This window comes from Hemiscyllium ocellatum, chromosome 31, assembly GCF_020745735.1.
Source record: "Hemiscyllium ocellatum isolate sHemOce1 chromosome 31, sHemOce1.pat.X.cur, whole genome shotgun sequence".
NCBI classification, from domain to species: Eukaryota; Metazoa; Chordata; class Chondrichthyes; order Orectolobiformes; family Hemiscylliidae; genus Hemiscyllium; species Hemiscyllium ocellatum.
This window is the reverse complement of record NC_083431.1, coordinates 17,564,573-17,585,711: the sequence shown is the minus strand read 5'-3', so window position 1 is coordinate 17,585,711 and position 21,139 is coordinate 17,564,573.

Genomic DNA, 21,139 nt, shown 5'->3' with positions numbered 1-21,139 from the left:
GGGTAGGTACTGCAGCTAATGTTCAAACCATTGTTAAGGCTACATCCTCACAGGTCCAAGAATTCCAGCATTATGACAATCGGAAAATCTCAATACTTTTTCAAATTACATGCCCAGTTTCACTGCCTGATATTGTACTAACGGTGATTCATAAACATACTCGTTTATGAAATATTACATGATAGCTTTCAGAGTATTGCTGATTTAAAAACCATGGGAGCTTCTCAGTTAATTATTTCCTAAGGATTAAGTAAAATAGTCTAAAATACTTTTTTTAAAAAGTTAGTTGGTTAATATATAATAGTGCCGGAGAAAACATTGTGGTTTTAGACAATTATAATTTCTTTATAAAATATCTTTCTTTTTCTCTCCAATATTTTCCTTCCTCTCTCAAAGTAGTGGATCATTCCAAAAGACAAATTAGCCCCAAATCTCCTTGGAATCTTTCACTGTGGTATTTTAGAACTGAGATCCACTCTCCTTTTACCAAAACTATCGAACATCAACTCTGCTGTACCTTCAAGGATCAGTTCATTACAAAATTCGTTTGTGGTTTGGTAGTGTATGTCCTACCTAACCCAGGAGGGTTGCAAGGGAACTTGAAAAACCAAACAAAATCTTTTCAAATTAATGAAACTGGCACAAGTTTGGTAAAGGCTTGAGGGTAGAAATGGGTAAGTAGGAAATGCTTGGCCAAATGATTTGTTTGTCAGGTAGCTGTATTTAATGTGTGATTTGTGTCACATGCCAAAAGTGAAGGACCCAGAGTCATACAGCATGTAAAAAACCCATTGGTCCAACTTTGTTCATGCCAATCAGACATCCCAATCTGACCTACTCCCATTTGCCTGCATATCCCTCTAAACCCTTCCCATTCATGTACTTGAAGCTGTTTAAATGCTATAATTGTACCAGCCTCCACCACTTCCTCTGGCAGTGCATTCTATACGTGCACCACCTTCTGTGTGAAAAAAATTGCCCCTTTTTAAATCTTTCCCCCTCACCTTAAACCTATGTGCTCTTGTTTTGGAAAAAGACCTTGGCTACTTACCCCATTCACATCCCCTGTGATTTTATAAGGTCACCCTTCAGCCTCTGATTCTCCGGCCCTAGCCTAAACAGCCTCTCCCTAAAGCTCAAAATCTCCAACTCTGGCAACATCCTTGTAAACCTTTTCTGTGCCCTCTCAAGTTTAACAGCATCCTTCACATGGAAGAGCAATCAAAACTGTATGCAGTATTCTAAACGTGGCCTCACCAGTGTCCTGTACAGCAGCAACATGATGTCCCAACTCTTATCTTCAATGTTGTGACCTGGCAGAGACTCCGAAAAAGGGAGAAGGAAAACAGTTCAGAACTGTGTGTTATGGCCTTCTGCACAGCAATGAAGAGAAGAACAGTTGGGGTGCCAATGGGAGGAAACCACAGAAACACTGTCTTGCCTGCCAATGGAATAGGGCAGCAGTGGCATTAAACACGACTCCTCTTTTACTCGCAGAAATACAGAGCATCAGGAGAATCCAATTAATGGCCTGGCAAGAGCAGGCAAGTGACACCAAATCCCCTTTATTCACTTGGGCACCAACACACTATTAGCCTCCCAAAAATGAATAACGAGAAGCTACAAGTCATATCTTCACCACTGTTGCAGGGGCACTAAGTCAGGCTCTGACAGTACATATCACCAGCTCCCCTAGTAACAAATTAATACATATCACCAGCTCCCCTAGTAACAATAATACATATCACCAGCTCCCCTAGTAACAATAGTACATTTCACTGGCTCCCCTAATAACAATTATACATATCACCAACTCCCCTAGTAACAACAGTGCATTTCATCAGTTCGTCTAATGACAATAATACATTTCACCAGCTCCCCTAGTAACAATAATACATTTTGCTAGTACCCCTAGTAACAATAATACATTTCACCAGCTCCCCTAGTAACAATAATACATATTGCTAGCACCCCTAGTAACAATAATACATTTTGCTAGCACCCCTAGTAACAATAATACATCACCAGCTCCCCTAGTAACAATAATACATATTGCTAGCACCCCTAGTAACAATAATACATTTCACCAGCTCCCCTAGTAACAATAATACATTTTGCTAGCACCCCTAGTAACAATAATACATTTTGCTAGCACCCCTAGTAACAATAATACATTTCACCAGCTCCCCTAGTAACAATAATACATTTGCTAGCACCCCTAGTAACAATAATACATTTTGCTAGCACCCCTAGTAACAATAATACATTTCACCAGCTCCCCTAGTAACAATAATACATATTGCTAGCACCCCTAGTAACAATAATACATTTCACCAGCTCCCCTAGTAACAATAATACATTTTGCTAGCACCCCTAGTAACAATAATACATTTTGCTAGCACCCCTAGTAACAATAATACATTTCACCAGCTCCCCTAGTAACAATAATACATTTCACCAGCACCCCTAGTAACAATAATACATTTTGCTAGCACCCCTAGTAACAATAATACATTTTGCTAGCACCCCTAGTAACAATAATACATTTTGCTAGCACCCCTAGTAACAATAATACATTTCACCAGCTCCCCTAGTAACAATAATACATTTTGCTAGCACCCCTAGCTCCCCTAGTAACAATAATACATATTGCTAGCACCCCTAGTAACAATAATACATTTTGCTAGCACCCCTAGTAACAATAATACATTTCACCAGCTCCCCTAGTAACAATAATACATTTTGCTAGCACCCCTAGTAACAATAATACATTTCACCAGCTCCCCTAGTAACAATAATACATATTGCTAGCACCCCTAGTAACAATAATACATTTTGCTAGCACCCCTAGTAACAATAATACATTTCACCAGCTCCCCTAGTAACAATAATACATATTGCTAGCACCCCTAGTAACAATAATACATATCACCAGGTGTGGGCACAGGTTTTACAATTCCTGTGATGGCAGGGGAAGGTGCCAGGATGTGAGGGTGGGTTGTAGGGGGGCTTGGACCTGACCAGGTAGCCACAGAGGGAACGGTCTTTGCAGAAGGCAGAAAGGGATGGGGAGGGAAATATATCCCTGATGGTGGGGTCTGTTTGGAGGTGGCAGAAATGTTGGCGGATGATTTGGTTTATTTGAGGCCCACACTCTCTCAGAATTGCAAAGGATCCACTCTGTATTACATCCTCAGGAGAATTCATACTCTCAACAAACAGTATTTCAACTCCATCTCAAACATCAAAAACTGTAAGTACAACAAACTTTTATCGACCCACCTCAATAACCAGCGCTCCTCAAACATTCCAGAAGATTCCCCCAGCCTCTGGAACTGCTTGGACGCCATTAGCCATGCGAGTGGTGCAGCTGCCATCCCCACGATGATTGATTATGTCACTTCTGCCCCCATCATGGCCACTCCCACAGCCACTTCTGCCCCCCACAAATCCTCATGAATCACACGCGACATCACTTCCGCCCCTCATAACATCATTGATGTCACATGCTCAGTGAGTTCCGCCCCCCCCCACTGCTGTGTCTGCCACCATTTCTGCCCCCACCGACGCCATTCTGCTGACACGCCCCCCCAATATCCCACTATCACCATCCCCGCACCCCAGAACCCAGAGGGGAACACTACCCCTGCTCATGATTCAACCCCCATTCCCCCCACCATCACACCCACTCCAGTTACCGGCTCCATCCCCGCTCCCAGCTCCACACCCACACCAGATCCCAGCTCCCAGCCCTGCCGAGTTTTCACCGTCCCTCCAGACCTCCCCTTCACTGAGAACGATCAGTCCTCAGCAAAGGACTCACCTTCATCCCCCTCCGTCCACACATCAATGAATTTAATACACGCCACGACGTTGAACACTTCTTCCACCGCCTCCGCTTCCGAGCGTACTTTCACAATCAGGATTCCCGCCCACCTTCCGAGGACCCCTTCACCCACCTCCAACACACTGCAGCCACCTGGACACCCCGCGCTGGCCTATTACCTGCCCTCGACCTCTTCATTTCCAACTGCCGCCGGGACATTAACCGCCTCAACCTGTCTACCCCCCTCCCCCACTCCAACCTCTCACCCTCACAACCCGCAGCCCTCCAATCCCTCTGCTCCAATCCTGACCTCACCATCAAGCCAGCGGATAAAGGGGGTGCAGTGGTAGTCTGGCCGACTGACCTCTACACCGCTGAAGCCAAACACCAATTCGAGGACACCTCTTCCTACCGCCCCCTCGATCATGACCCCACCGCCCATCACCAAACCATCATCTCCCAGACCATACAGAACCTCATCACCTCAGGAGATCTCCCACCCACAGCTTCCAACCTCACAGTCCGGGAACCCCGCACTGCCCGGTTCTACCTCCTTCCCAAGATCCACAAGCCTGACCACCCTGGCCGACACATTGTCTCAGTATGCTCCTGCCCCACTGAACTCATCTCTACCCACCTCGACACTGTCCTATCCCCCCTAGTCCAGGAACTCCCACATACGTTCGAGACACCACCCATGCCCTCCACCTCCTCCAAGACTTCCGTTTCCCCGGCCCTCCAACACCTCATCTTCACCATGGATATCCAATCCCTCTATACTTCCATCTGCCATGACTAGGGCCTCCAAGCCCTCCATTTTTTCCTCTCCAGACGTCCCCAACAGTACCCTTCCACCGACACTCTCATTCGTTTGGCCGAACTGATCCTCACCCTTTACAATTTTTCCTTTGAATCCTCCCACTTCCTCCAGACCAAAGAGGTAGCCATGGGCACACGTATGGGCCCCAGCTATGCTTGTCTCCTTGTTGGCTACGTAGAACAGTTGATCTTCCGTAATTACACCGGCACCACTCCCCACCTCTTCCTCCGCTACATTGATGACTGCATTGGCGCCACCTCGTGCTCCCGCGAGGAGGTTGAGCAATTCATCAACTTCACCAACACATTCCACCCTGACCTTAAATTTACCTGGACCATCTCTGACACCTCCCTCCCCTTTCTGGACCCCTTCATCTCCATTAATGACGACCGACTTGACACTGACATTTTTTACAAACCCACCGACTCCCACAGCTACCTGGATTACACCTCTTCCCACCCTACCTCCTGCAAAAATGCCATCCCATATTCCCAATTCCTCAGCCGCCGCTATATCTGCTCCCAGGAGGACCAGTTCCATTACAGGACACACCAGATGGCCTCCTTCTTTAGAGACCGTAATTTCCCTTCCCACGTGGTTAAAGATGCCCTCCAACGCATCTCGTCCACATCCCGCACCTCCGCCCTCAGACCCCATCCCTCCAACCGTAACAAGGACAGAACGCCCCTGGTGCTCACCTTCCACCCTACCAAACTTCACATAAACCAAATCATCCGCCGACATTTTTCCCCCCTCCAAACGGACCCCACCACCAGGGATATATTTCCCTCCCCACCCCTTTCCGCTTTCTGCAAAGACAGTTCCCTCTGTGACTACCTGGTCAGGTCCACGCACCCCCCCCCCCCCCCCCCCCCCAATATCCCACCCTCCCATCCTGGCACTTTCCCCTGCCACCGTGGGAATTGTAAAACCTGCGCCCACACCTCCTCCCTCACCTCCATCCAAGGCCTTAAAGGAGTTTTACCTGCACATCCACCAATATCATTTAATGTACCCGTTGCTCCCGATGCGGTCTCCTCTACATTGAGGAGACTGGACGCCGCCGAGCAGAGCGCTTTAGGGAACATCTCCGCGACACCCGCACCAATCAACCACACCACCCTGTGGCCCAACATTTCAACTCCCCCTCCCATTCTTCCGAGGACATGGAGGTCCTGGGCCTCCTTCACCGCCGCTCCCTCACCACCAGACGCCTGGAGGAAGAACGTCTTATCTTCCACCTCAGAACACTTCAACCCAGGGCATCAATGTGGACTTCAACAGTTTCCTCATTTCCCCTTCCCCCACCTCACCCTAGTTCCAAAATTCCAGTTCAGCACTGTCCCCATGACTTGTCCTACCTGCCTATCTTCTTTTCCACATATCCACTCCACCCTCTTCTCTGAGATATCATCTTTATCCCCTCCCCCACTCACCTAATGTACTCTATGCTACTTTCTCCCCACCCCCACACTCCTCTCACTTATCTCTCCACGCTTCAGGCTCTCTGCCTGTATTCCTGATGAAGGGCTTTTGCCCGAAACATCAATTTCACTGTTCGTTGGATGCTGCCTGAACTGCTGTGCTCTTCCAGCACCACTGATCCAGAACCTGGTTTCCAGCATCTGCAGTCATTGTTTTTACCTCGTTGATTTTAACACTCCTCAAAAAGCTAGTCCAAGTCTAAGTCCCTCGACATAGTTACAGGATCATTTGTATTTTGATTTAAAAATAAACCTTTCAAAGGATCTTGTGGTGCAGTGTCCCTGCCCAATATTTGGATTGAAGTCCCAACTTGTGGGGAAGTGTGGCTGAACAGATTAATTAAAAACCTCTAATGTCGAAAAGGGAATAGCAGGAATATGGCTCTGTGCAATCATCTCACCTGCAAGAGTATATTCACATGAATAATGTTGCTGCAAAAAACTCTGTCTTCTTCCGAATTCACCATCAAGCTTGAATCTACTTACTAACCATTGTATCTCTATCCACAGAATGAGGAGCTTCCATAGTCTTTAGGTGCCTGGAATTCAAGCAGTCAAGGCTTTTTATTCTTAGCTTAAGTTTGTTCTTTATTCCTGCAGATCTATCACAGTAACTGTTAGAAGGAGGAGGATAATGACATTTAGGGAGGAGCAGGGAAAGGACTGAAGAAAATCTTATGATGACAATGAGCAGATTGGGAAATTGGGTTGAGCAGCAATAAATGAGTGAATTGGAAAATTCCATCAATTCATGGGGGAATGAGGGGAAGCAAGCTGTTTTCTCTCTCTCTCTCTCTCTCTCTGTCTGTCTGTCTCAGGACTTTCATGTTCAGACAGCTGCCATTATACCAGCTAGGCCTTGGTCATCGGGCACACAGATTCATGGCAAAAGGAATGTTACTGCTGCAGATGGACTGTAGGTGGAGAAGTTGGGAGGTCATGTTGCTGTTGTACAGGACTTTTATGAGGTTACTTTTGGAATACTGTGTTCTATTCTGGTTTGTATGTTGTAGAAAAGATGTTGTTAAACTTGAAACATTTTCAAAGATGTTGCTGGGGTTGGAGGGTTTGAGCTACAGGGAGAGGCTGAGTAGGCTGGGGCTATTTTCCCTGGAGCGTTGGAGGCTGAGGGGTAAACCATGTAAAGATTTATAAAGTAATGAGAGGTATGGATAGGGTGACTGGCCAAGGTCTTTTTTTCCAGTGTAGGGGAGTCCAAACATAAGTTTGAGGTGAGATGGGAAAGATTTAAAAGAGACCTAAGGGGGCAACTTTTTCACTCAGAGGGTGGTGTATGTATGGAATGAACTGCCAGAGGAAGCAATAGAGGCTGGTACAATTGCAACATTTAAAAGGCATCTGGATGGGTATATGAAAAGGAAGGGTTTAGAGGGATATGGGCCAAATGCTGGCAAATGGGAGTAGGTTAATTTAAGATATCTGGTTGGCATGGGCGAGATGGACATGCCCTCAGAAGGTCATCTTCTTTTGTGTTCTCCCACAGCATCTCAGTGCGGAGGTCTGGGGTCAATCCTGTGTTGGGGAAATTTGCCTTACAAGTGGAGCACAGTGATTATGGAGGTTTAGTGGGTCTCCCCCAAGGACATTTATGTCTAGATGGACTGGACATGCTGAGTGTGCCCTTCATAGAGGCAGATGCACTCTCCTTGGCTTGAACTCCTCCCAGGCTGAGGGGTGGCAGGCAGGGTGGAGATTGAAGGCCTGGCCACCTCTGGAGTGTCCTGAGATGGGATGTCCAGGGGAGATTGTACCATGTTCACCCTCCAGCTGGGCACTTGCTGGACTAGCCTGTCTCCTCATGAGGAAGAGGCCTTTAGAGTGAGGTCAAGATCCCTCATCTCCCCATCTCCTCGCAGCCAGTGCTGAGCACCAATGGTTGGAGTGATGGAGTGTGGGTCTGTGTGACTTCCAGCAGACTCTGAGACTGTTAAATCCACTTCTCCACAGCAAACACCAACCTGGCCACGGAGGGTGGGTTCTGGGTTTGGGAAGGGCACAGACAGACGCTCACATGACTAAGACAGCACTGCTACAGTTCTGATGTGTGTCTGTGTGTGTGTGCGTGCATGCGCGCACGTGTGTGTCTGTTTATGTGTGTGTCTGTGTGTGTGCACGCATGTGTGTCTGTGTATGACTGTGAGCATGTGTCTGTGTATGTGTGTCTGTGTGGGTGTCTATGTGGGGGTGTGTCAGTGTGTGTGTGTATGGGGGGGGTGTCTGTGTGGGGTTGTATGTGTGTGTGTGGGCGTGTGTGGGCGGGGATATGTGTGGGTGTGTGTCTGTGTGTGGGGGTGTGTATGTCTGTGTGTGGGGGTTAGTGTGTCTGTGTGTGGGTGTGTGTATGGGGGGTTTGTGTGTCTGTGTGTGGGGATGTGTGTGTGTTGGTGTGTGTGTCTGTGTATGAGGTTGTGTATGTTTGTGTGTCTGTGTCTGTGTGTGGGTGTTTGTGTGTCTGTGTGTGGGTGTGTGTCTATGTGTGTGTGTGTGGGTGTGTGTGTGTGTGGGGGATTTGTGTGTGTGTGTGTGGGGGGTTTGTGTGTCTGTATGTGGGAGTGTGTCTATACGTGGGTGTGTGTCTGTGTGTGCAGGTTTGTATGTCTGTGTGAGGGGGGTGTCTGTGTGTGGGGGATGTGTGTGTGTGGGTGTGTGCAGGTGTGTGTCTGTGTGTGGATGTGTGTCTGTGTGTGGGTGTGTGTGTGTGTCTGTGTGTGGGTGTGTGTCTATGTGTGTGTGTGGGTGTGTGTGGGTGGGGTGTGTGTCTGTGTGTGGAGGTTTGTGTGTCTGTATGTGGGAGTGTGTCTATGCATGGGTGTGTGTCTGTGTGTGCAGGTTTGTATGTCTGTGTGTGGGTGTGTGTCTGTGTGTGGGGGTGTGTGTGTGTCTGTTTGTGGGTGTGTGTTTGTCTGTCTGTGTGTGTGGGTGTGTGTCTGTATGTGGGTGTGTGTGTGGGTTTGTGTGTGGGGGGGGGTGTCTGTGTGTGTGGGTGTGGGTGTGTGTGTGAGGGGGGTGTCTGTGTGTGTGGGTGGGTGTGTGTCTGAGTGTGTGTGTGTGGGGGGGGTGTGGGTGTGTGTCTACGTGTGGGTGTGCGTATGGGTGTGTGTGTCTGTGTGTGGAGGTGTGTGTCTGTGTGGATGTGTGTGGGTGTGTGGATGTGTGTGGTGGGGCAGTGTGTGTCTCTGTGTGGGTGTGTGTCTGTCTGTGTGTGGGTGTGTGTGGGTGTCTCTGTGTGTGTCTGTGTGTGTGTCTGTGTGTGGGTGTGTGTCTATCTGTGGGTGTGTGTGTGTGTCTGTGTGTGTCTGTGTGTGGGGGTGGAGGTGTGTGTGGGTGTGTGTCTGTATGTGGGTGTATGTGGGTGTGTGTGGGGGGGAGGTGTCTGTGTGGGTGTGTGTGTGTGTGTGGATGTGTGTGGGGTGTGTGTGTGTGGGTGTGTGTGTGTGGGTGTGTGTGTGTGGGTGGGGTGTGTGTCTGTGTGTGCAGGTTTGTATGTCTGTGTGTGGGGGGGTGTCTGTGTGGGGGGGGGTGTCTGTGTGTGGGTGGGTGTCTGTGTGTGTGTGTGTCTGTTTGTGGGTGTGTGTTTGTCTGTCTGTGTGTGGGGTGGAGGTGTGTGTGGGTGTGTGTCTGTATGTGGGTGTGTGTGTGTGTGTTTGTGTGTGGGGGGGTGTCTGTGTGTGTGGGTGTGGTTGTGTGTGTGTGTGGGGTGTCTGTGTGTGTGTGTGTGAGAGTGTGTGGGTGTGTGTCTATGTGTGGGTGTGCGTATGGGTGTATGTGTCTGTGTGTGGAGGTGTGTGTCTGTGTGTGTGTGTGGATGTGTGTGGTGGGGCAGTGTGTGTCTCTGTGTGGGTGTGTGTCTGTGTGTGGGTGTGTGTGGGTGTCTGTGTGTGTCTGTGTGTGTCTGTGTGTTTGTCTGTGTGTGGGTGTGTGTCTGTGTGTGGGTGTGTGTGTGTGTCTGTGTGTGTCTGTGTGTGGGGTTGGAGGTGTGTGTGGATGTGGGTCTGTATGTGGGTGTGTGTGTGGGGGGAGGTGTCTGTGTGTGTCTGTGTGTTTGTCTGTGTGTGGGTGTGTGTCTGTGTGTGGGGGTGTGTGTGTGTCTGTGTGTGTCTGTGTGTGGGGTTGGAGGTGTGTGTGGATGTGGGTCTGTATGTGGGTGTGTGTGTGGGGGGAGGTGTCTGTGTGGGTGTGGGTGTGTGTGGGTGTGGGTGTGTGTCTGTGTATGCGTGTGCGTGTGTGTGTGTGGGGGAGGTGTCTGTGTGGGTGTGGGTGTGTGTTGTGTGGGTGTGTGTCTGTGTGTGTGGGGGTGTCTGTGTGTGTGGGTGTGTGTCTGTGTATGTGCGTTTGTGTGTGGGTGTGTGTGGGTGTGTGTCTGTGTGTGGGTGTATGTGTGGGTGGGTGTGTATGTGTGTGGGTGAGTGTCTGTGTGTGTGTGTGGAGGTGTGTGTCTGTGTGTGTGTGTGTGGAGGTGTGTGTGTGGAGGTGTGTGTGTGGGTGTGTGTGTGTGTGTGGAGGTGTGTGTGTGTGTGGAGGTCTGTGTGGGGGGGTGTCTGTATGTGTGTGTCTGTGGATGTGTGTGGTGGGGCAGTGTGTGTCTCTGTGTGGGTGTGTGTCTGTGTGTGGGTGTGTGTGTGTGTGTGTCTGTGTGTGGGTGTGTGTCTGTATGTGGGGGTGGAGGTGTGTGTGGGTGTGTGTCTGTATGTGAGTGTATTAGGTGTGTGTGTGGGGGGGAGGTGTCTGTGTGGGTGTGGTGTGTGTGTGGGTGTGGGTGTGTGTCTGTGTATGTGTGTGGGGGGGAGGTGTCTGTGTGGGTGTGGGTGTGTGTTGGTGTGGGTGTGTGTCTGTGTGTGGGGGGTGTCTGTGTGTGTGGGTGTGTGTCTGTGTATGTGTGTTTGTGTGTGGGTGTGTGTGTGTGTGTCTGTGTGTGGGTGTGTGTGTGGGTGTATGTGTGTGTGGATGTGTGTGTGGGTGTGTGTGTGGAGGTGTGTGTCTGTGTGTGTGTGTAGAGGTGTGTGTGTGTGGAGGTGTGTGTGTGTGGAGGTGTGTGTGTGGGGGTGTGTGTGTGTGTGTGGGTGTGTGTGTGTGTGGAGGTGTGTGTGTGTGTGGAGGTGTGTGTGTGTGGGTGTGTGTGTGTGTGTGTGTGTGTGTATGTGTGTGTGTGTGGTGTGTGGGAGTGTGTGTGTGTATGCATGTGTTGATGGAGTTACGAGTTGCCAACATCATGGTGTCCTCTCCAGCTTGGGGCTGAGCAGGTTCCTCGTCTCCAGCATCTCTCCATGATCCAGTGACCCAGCGTGTCTTGAAGAATGACAGAGTATCTCATTGAAACTTACAAATTTCTTACTGGTGTGACAAAGTGGACATAGAATGGTTATTTCTCCTGGCTGCTGACTTTTGAACCAGGGGGTATATCTCAGGCTGTTTAAGGCTGGAATATCTTCATTCAGCAGCTTGTGTATATTTTGGAATTCTCTCCAACGGCAGAAAAATGGCATTGAGGAGATGATCAGGCATGATCTTGAATGATAGGACAGCCTTAATGGGCTGAATGGGCTACTCATGTCATGATCTCAAATGACAGGACAAGTTTGCTGGGCTGAATGGCCTACTCCTGTTCCAATGAGGGAATCTGTAGATTGCCAGGAGCACTGCACAGACTGTCAATGTTTATTTCCTCATCCAACAAAGTTCATCAACCCTCTTCTCCTCCATTAAAATTCTACACAAGGGAATTTCCATGGATGAAGTTGGTATTGAGAACCTCCTGCTCCTGTCACAACCAAGTCTAACTCTATCAGGACTGCAGATCCTGGAGATCAGAGTCAAGAGTGTGATGCTGGAAAAGCACAGTGGGTCAGGGAGCATCCGAAGAGCAGGAGAGTCGATGTTTTGGGCATTAGCCCTTCATCAGGAATGAGGCTTGTGGACCAAAGGGGCTGAGAGATAAATGGGAGGGGAGTGGAGCTGGGGAGGGGAAGATAGCTGAGAGTGCAATAGGTAGATGAAGGTGGGGGTAAAGGTGATAGGTCAGAGAGGAGGGTGGAGCAGGTAGGTGGGAAGGAAGATGGACAGGTCATGAGGGCGGTGATGAACTGGAATGTTGGAACTGAGATAAGATGGGGGGGAGGGGAAATGAGAAAACTATTGAAATTCATATCGGTCCCGTGGGGTTACAAGGTCCCAAGGTGGAAGGTGAGGCGTTCTTCCTTCAGGTGTCGGGTGGTTAGGGTTTGGTGATGGGGAGGTCCAGGACCTGCATGTTCTTGGCAGAGTGGGAGGGAGCATTGAAGTGTTCAGCCATGGGGCGATGGGGTTGGTTGGTGTAGGTGTCTCAGAGATGTTCCCTGAAATTATCTACAAGTAGGCATCCTATCTCCCCGATGTAGAGGAGACTGCATCGAGTGCAACGGATACTGTAGATGACATGTGTGGAAGTATCCTTTGGGGCCTTGGGCGGAGGTGAGGGGTTTGGCATTTCCTGAAGTGATAGGGGAAGGTGCGGGAGTGAGGTGTGGGCTGGTGGTGGAACATGGATCTGACAAGGGAGTCGCAGAAGGAACGGTCTCTCCAGAACACTGATAGGGGTGGGGAGGGAAATATATCTCTGGTGGTGGGGTCTGTTTGTCGGTGGCAGAAGTGGCAAATGATGACGCGATGTATCCAGAGGTTGGTGGGGTAGAAGGTGAGGACCAGGGGGGATCTGTCCTTGTTGCATTTGGAGAGGTGGGGTTGAAGGGCGGAGGTGCGGGAAGTGGAGGAGATGCGTTGGAGGGCATCATCAACCATGTGGGAGGGGAAATTACGATCTTTGAAGAAGGAAGCCATTTGGTATGTTCTGTGGTGGAATTGGTCCTCCTGGGAGCAGATACAGTGGAGACGGAGGAATTGGGAATTAGGGATAGCATTTTTACAGGAGGCAGGGTGGGAGGAGGTGTAGTCCAGGTAGCTGTGGGAGTCAATGGGTTTGAAGTAGATGTCTGTGTTGAATCAGTTGCCAGAGATGGAGATGGATCACTCCAGAAAGGGGAGGGAGATGTCTGAGATGGTCTAGGTGAAATTGAGATCGGGTGAAAGGTGTTAGTTGAATTGATGAACTGGTCAAGCTCCTTGTGTGAGCACAAGGTGCCGCCAATGCAGTCATCAATGTAGTGGAGTAAAAGGTGTGGAAGGGTGCCGGTGTAGCTATGGAAGATGGACTTCCACATACCTAACAAAGAGGTAGGCATAGCTGGGGCCATGCAGGTGCCCATGGTAGCCCCTTTGGTTTGGAGGAGGTGGGAGGTTTGAAAGGAGAAGTTGTTGAGGGTGAAGACTAGATCATCCAGGATGAGTGTGTCAGTGGAAGGGTACTGATGGAGAGAAAGAAATGGAGGGCTTGGAGGCCTTTGTCACAGTGGATGGCGTGTACAGGGACTGGATGTTCATGTGAAAAAGCACTGGGGGCTGGGCAAATGAAAGACTCAGAGGAGGTGAAGGGCATGGATGGTGTCCCAAATGTAGGTGAGAATTCCTGCACTAAGGGGGACAGGATGGTGTCAAGGTATACAGAGATGAGTTCAGTGGGACAAGAGAAGGCTGAGACAATGGGTCGACAGCGACAGTCAGGTTTGTGAATCTTCAGCTGGAGGTAGAATTGGGTGATGTGGGGTTCTCGGAATACAAGGTTGGAAGCTGTTGGTGGGAGATCCCCTGAGGTGATGAGGTTATGGATGGTCTGGGAGATGATGGCTTGGTGATTGGAAGTGTGGTTTTGGTTGAGGGGGCAGTAGGAGGAGGTGTCCTTGAGTTGATGCCTGAACTCAGTGGTGTAGGGGTCAGTGCGCCAAACTTCTACTGCGACCCCCTTGTCTGCTAGTTTGATGGTGAGGTTGGGGTGGGCACGGAGGGAGTGGAAGGCTGTACATTGCGAGGCTGAGAGGTTGGAGTGGGCGAGGGAGGTGGACAGGTTGAGGCAGTCTATGACACAGCAGCAGTTGGAAATGAAGAGTTCAAGGGCGGGTAACAGATCAGCATGGGGTGTCCAGGTGGATGGGGTATGTTGGAGATGGAAGAAGGGGTCCACAGAGGGTGTGTGGGAGTCCTGACGAAAAAAATGGGCCTGCAGGCAGAGGCGGTGGAAGAACTGTTCAAGGTCGTAATGCGAGTCAAACTCATTAATCCTGGAGCATAGTGGGATTAAGGTGAGATCTTGGCTGACGATCATTCATCCTCAGTGTTGGGGAGGTCTAGGGAATGATAAATCACAGCAGGGCAGGAAGCTACGATCTGGTATGGAGCTGGAGCTGGGACTGGGGGCGGAGACTGCCACCGGAGTCTTTTCCAGCACCAAACACTCAACTCTAACTCAGTAGGGCACAAGGCAAAAGCCTTATTTCACTATGTCTGGTAAATGCCCTTTAAAACATTCTTCAGGATCCAATTCAGCAGATCTACTGATACAGGGAATGTACACATCAACTATAGAAAGAAGCTGAGTAGGCTGCAGCTATTTTCCCTGGAGTGTCAGGGACTGAGGGGTGACCTGATAGAGGTTTATAAAGTCATGAGAGGTATGGATAGGGTTATTAGACAATGTCTTTTCCCCAGGGTGGGGGAGTCCAAAACTAGAGGGCATAGGTTTAGGGTGAGAGGGGAAAGAAATAAAAAAGGTCTAAGGGGCAACTTCTTCCCACAGAAGGTGGTACGTGCATGGAATGAGCTGCCAGAGGAAGTGGTGGAGGCTGGTACAATTGCAACTTTGAAAAGGCATCTGGATGGGTATATGAATAGGAAGGGTTTAGAGGATTTTGGGCCAAACGTTGGCAAACTGGATTAGATTTATTTCGGATATCTGGTCGGCATGGATGAGTTGGACCAAAGTGTCTGTTTCTGTGCTGAAAATCTTTATGACTCTATAACTCAACATTCATTTGTCATACGTTGCTGACTACTCAAAGGTCCGCAGTGCAAGGGTGGACCTAGTTCAGTCTTTTGGGAACCACTCTACCGTAAGTGATATACTAAAGCTTTTGTGTGATTAATAAGATTTAAATCCATCATTTAAGCCTTAAATTGCTCATACTAACAGATCTTGGTGTTTTAATGTAAAAGTTATGTACCGATAACATCAATGAAAATAGGTCTGGAATAGGGAGAGGGCTGTAAGACATGTGGCAAGACATATTGACCTGGGCTTCAAGGACTTGGTGGCCAGGGTTCAGGGACTTTGAGGTTTACCTCCAACACATCACATGCATTTCTTGTGCAGCCTGACAGCTGTTGGAAACTTTACACTTTACAAAACTCGCTAGGTGGTGATAGTGAATCAACTGAAAATTGACAGCAGATTGAAAATATAAGCTAAGTCTCCTTTCATTTCAGTGCTTTGGCCTAAATGCAACCGCCATGTTTAAGAGTCCAGATTGTGAATTCTGGGAGTATAGGAGACTTGCTGTACAGAAATGGAGGGCAACCACAATTACATTTCCCTGAACTTGATACAACGTAATTAGACAAACATGTCGCAATGTACTGTAACCTAATCTAATTACCAGTCACGATGCAAAGAGGAGTGTCTAGACCATAGATGTGTCAATGCAACAGTACATGCCGTGAGTCGGGGAAAAATACTGGTTCTTCAATTTAAAAGTGCTGACATACAAGAAGCAATGCAACTCCCTGTACAAACACCGCAACTAAACAACAAATCCCAATAAATGCTAAGTTCATGGCTGCATCCTGATGTAAATTGTTCCCACATCTCTTATGTGGTCAATAAAGACACATTCCTGAAGAAGGGCTTATGCCTGAAATGTCGATTCTCCTGCTCCTTTGATGCTGCCTGACCTGCTGCGCTTTTCCAGCAACACATTTTTCAGCTCTGATCTCCAGCATCTGCAATCCTCACTTTCTCCACATTTATGTGTCTGTCTAATTAGTGTTGAAGCACTCAGCAAAGGCTAATACTCTTTTATAAGTAAAGAATTTCAGCTAGTCCACCTCTCCTGTGTATGTATCAAACTTTATGCCTTGAGCCAGTTTTTGTTGAATCATTTCCAATGATATATAGTTCAGGCAAACAAAGGCAGATGTTTGATATGTCACAAAGCTGGTTTCTTTTTCTCTAAACGAAGTTCCTTTTCTGAAGGATACAATGTCCCTGGGATTTTTCAGAGGTGTAATAAACCGGTCCCGGTTCTGATTAGACTGGTACAGAGATGAAAGAGTATTGAGAGGCCTTTTTGTTTATATGTAAATAGGTTTTAGGAGTGACCTGTATAATGAAAGGGGAGTGGTCAGCTCTCTAACTGAGCAGTTTAGTTCAGTCGAGAACTAGTTGGGAATTCAACAGTGACCTGTGTGGAAACAAACTCTCTCTCTCTCTCTCTCTCTGCCCTTCTACCTTCAACCTGTAAGCATCTGTTCCATTCAATTATCCTGGTTTCTAAGGGGGTTTGCTTATTAGGACTATTGTGTATATTCAAAACAACATACTTAAGTCTAGTTAAGATAGACTGAATTCTGTAGGGGTTCTTTATTCTGTTCTTTGTGTTTCATTGTGTAATTTTGTGATTAATTTTTTTAGGGGAGAAAGTGAGGTCTGCAGATGCTGGAGATCAGAGCTGAAAATGTGTTGCTGGAAAAGCGCAGCAGGTCAGACAGCATCCAAGGAACAGGATATTCGACGTTTCGGGCATAAGCCCTTCTTCAGGAATGAGGAAAGTTTCCTCATTCCTGAAGAAGGGCTTATGCCCGAGATGTCGAATCTCCTGTTCCTTGGATGCTGCCTGACCTGCTGCGCTTTTCCAGCAACACATTTTCAGCTCTGAATAAATTTTTTGCCCGTTTTTAACCTGGTAGTCAACCTCACTAACTTATTCCGGGTAATTTTCACTGTACACTTACCGAAACAAGTTGCAAAGTTATGGTCTGGGCTGCCTCCTTAAGAACGTTTTGAGTGGTCTGGCCTAGTCCATAACAGATGGCGCATTCATAATGCCAAAAAGAACACAGGTACTGTTGGAAACCATTCGTTTTAAACAATTCACGTGAACAATATTCGTTTTTAGAAAATTCACAATGTGCACTGTGTTCTCAAGGTGTTAAATTCAATCACCCTTTATAGCTCTAAATTACAGAACGCCACCAGATTGTGACATTGCCAACATCCCATTGTAGCACAGACTACACTGGCATTGTTAGCCTGCGTTCAGAAAGCTGTTAAAAATCTTTGTTGCTTTGAAGAATCTCAAATGTCTGGTCTTGTTTGTAACCTGACTCCATTACCGCCCTCTTTTTAAATCAACAACAGATTTTCAGCAGCAGGTTTCAGTCTGTTTCTTGAATAGCAAGATTTGTCCTTTTGAGGAGAGTTTGGGTCAACCGGGTCTGGACTCAATAGAGTTTCAAAGAGTGATAGAGGAACTCACTGAAACATTTCAAATTCTAACTGAGCTGGACAGACTGGAAGCAGGGTTATGGTTCTCCCTGTGACCACAGTCTCCAGATACAGGGTAGCCATTTTGAAATGAAATGAGAAGTTTCTTCAAACAGAGAGCAGTGAACCTGTGGAATTGTCTAACCAGAAAGGCTATGGAGTGAAGCCTCTGAATACTTTCAGGAAAGAATTGGATTGCTCTCTAGAGGCTGAAATTGGCTTAGCTTGGTTGGCTAGCTGGTTGGTTTGTGAAGCAGCACACTGTCAACAGTGTGGGTTCAATCCCTGCACTGGTTGAAGTTACTATGAAGGGCTTCCCTTCTCAACTTCTCCCCAGCCCTGAGGTATGATGGGCCTCAGGTTAAACCATAACCAGTTGTGTTGTGTCTCTCTTTAATCAGAGAGCAGCTCCATGGTCTGGTAAGACTATGGCAATGGTCACTTGATGGCACTGAGATATAGGATCAGCATAATCATTTTGTATGGACCAAATGGTCTGATTCCATGCTGTGTATCTATATGACTTGGGTTAACCTGAGGCCCATCATACCTCAGGGCTATTTTCTACAGGTCAAGTCCTACCAGAAATCAGTGAAGTGTCATTTTTAGAAAGCTTCATGAAGGATTTTCATTTTCGAGGCCCAGTGAGTCTTCTCATGTTATTGTCCAAAGCACATTATCTATACACCATGTCCTGAGAGCTCACCACTCACCATATTCTCCCTGTCGTCACTGTAAGCTAAAGTATCTGCCACTGACAGGGTATCCTGGCATTCCTGGTGCCGTAGCCATATTTGAAAAGCTTTGTGCACCTGGTCCAACACTGGAACAGTCAGTCTGGAATAGCCCTACACAGTTTGATGCATTTTCCCTGAACATGCCAGATAAAGGAAGATTGGTGCTCCACTTTGAAAATGGGGTGTAGAGGTCCTGGTGGGCAGGTTGGTGCAGAGGAGGGCCATGCTACTTCCCCAGGAGTGGCAGAGGAAGCCACGACAACAGACCATGCCAGCCCAATCTGAGGTAACCTCCTGGGTAAATGTAGTTTCTAACATCCAGAGGAATGCTGAGCAGTGAAGGAAGAGCAGAATAGAAAGAAGGTCAATGAGCTTCCCTGTCTCACTTGGGTATGTGTTCATGTCTCTCTACCTCTGCTATTGCACATACCTCCCATCAAGGATCATTGTCTCCCACTTCCAATAATCTACCCAACAGCTTCCTTCACTCACTCTTGCCTAGCTTAACCTACCATAGCACGAACCTGCATGGCCTCTGTGTTCTCTACTCACTCCCTGGGACATCTCACCAATTTTCCCCAACCATCACTTCCTTTATCTCATTCCAGAAGAAAATAGGCAGAGAGCAAAGGTGGATAGTGGGGGTGGGGATGCTGATATTCACGGAGGGAACATGGAGAGAATCCCGGTTCTTGCCAGTAAGACCAAGATGGTTCCTGTGCAGATGAGAAACCTCCAAATCCAGACAACCAAATAGGAAGCATTATCCATTGTTTTGCGACTCTCCTGTTACCCCCCCCCCCCCATGTGAATGTGTTCCCAATGTGCCAACATTCCCACCTCTTGTTTGCAACACTTTTTCTCTTTTGTCCCCTGCAGATACCAGTGGCATCAGCACAGTCTTGGTGGGCAAGGCACCTCCACCTCTGAGGAAGAGAGCATGGACCCCTCAGAGGATGCACCAGTAAGTCTTTAGTCTGCACCCTCCAGCAGCTCAGACACAAACATCTCAGTGGGTATTGTAGCTCAATGAGCAACCTCTGGTGAGCACATCACCCTGCCACCTCTCCACAGCTGGCAAAGGAAGAAATGCCCCAGTCCACTGGCACTCAGAGGACTGCCAGAAACCAATCACCTGCCCAGCCGCAGACAGGAGAGGAGGTGGACATTTATGGTGTTGGACATTTGTCACTTCACCTGAATACACAGGAACAACAGACAGGATTGTCCAAGGCACTGGCCAACCTGACACAAAGGCTACAACAAATGCGTTAGGATTGTGCTGCCTCTGGCACCCAAATGTCTGGTTGCCTCCATGAAAGTCAGGTCCAGTAGTATCAGAGCCTGCTGGATTGACGCATAGGCCTGCACTTCATTGCTTTAGCCACAGGAGGGTAAGGGACCTTGACATCACTCCAGGTGCCCCTTCCTCACAAGGAGGCAGGGCGATGTCAGTAGATGCCCAGCCAACGCAGGAATCACACATGGGCATCCCAGGAGTGTGCTGTCCCAGGACATTCCAGAGGTGGCCAGGCCTTCCACCGGTGCCCTTCCTGCTGCCCTCAGCCCTGTGGGAACTCACACTGAAGTGGCGGCACCTGCCCGTGGGTCGAGAATTCCCAGCATGTCTAGACACACGTGTCCATGAGATCACCCAACCAAAACTCCAGGTTCCAGAGTTGGGCAGGCTGCAGGCCGCTGTGGACCCCAGGACTACAGCAAGACCTGGTAAGAGGGAAAGAAAGAAGGAGACCTCTGAGAGCATGTATGGAGACATTTCATTCTAAATAAATAATCACATTTGTTAATAAATGCTCATTGATCATCATCAGATGTGTGAGTGAATGTCTGTCAAGCTGCAACTCCAAGATTGCTGGTGCAAAGCCTTGCCATTCTTTACCCTCTGTTTCATTCACTGGCTGAGCCCAGCATTTAGTGCCATCCCTAGTTGCCCCTTGAGAAGATGGTGGTGAACTGCCTTCTTGAACGGTTGCAGTCCACCTGCTGTGGGTTGACCCACAATGCCCTTAGGGAGGAAATTCCAGGATTTTGACCCAGAGACAGTGAAGAAACTACAATATATTTCCAAGTCAGGATGGTGAGTGGCTTGGAGGGGAAGTTACAGGTGGTGGTGTTCCCGTGTATCTGCTGCCCTTATCCTTTTAGATGGAAGGGACGTGGCTTTGGAAGGCTCTGCCTGAGGATATTTGGTGAATTTCTGCTGTGCATCTTGTAGATAGTACATGCTGCTGCTACTGAGCATCAGTGTTGGAGGGAGTGGATGCTGTGGAATGTGGTTCTGATCAAGTGGGCTGCTTTGTCCTGGATGGTGTCAGGCCTCTTGTATATTGTTGGGGCTGCACCCTTCCAGGCAAATGGGGAGTATTCCATCACATTCCTGACTTGTGCCTTGTAGATGGTGGATAGGCTTTAAGGAGTCAGGAGTTCACAGCAGCAGCATTCCTAGCCTCTGGCCTGCTTTGGTAGCCACTGTGTTTATGTGATGAGTCCATTTGTGTTTCTGGTAAATGGCAAACCCAAGGATGTTGGTAATGGGAATACAGTAATAGTAACACCATTGAATGTCAAAGGGCGGTGGTTAGATTGTTACTGGAGATGTTCGTGCCTAGTATTTATGGTGCAAATGCTACTTGTCACTTATCAGCCCAAGCCTGGAAATTGTCCAGATCTTATTACATTTGAATTGGAGAGGTGGCAAATGATGCTGAATACTGTGCAATCACTGGTGAACACACCCATGGCTGACTTTATGATGAGGGGGAAGATCATTGATGAAGCAGTTGAAGATGTTTGGGTCTCGGGCACTACTCTGAGAAACTCCTGCAG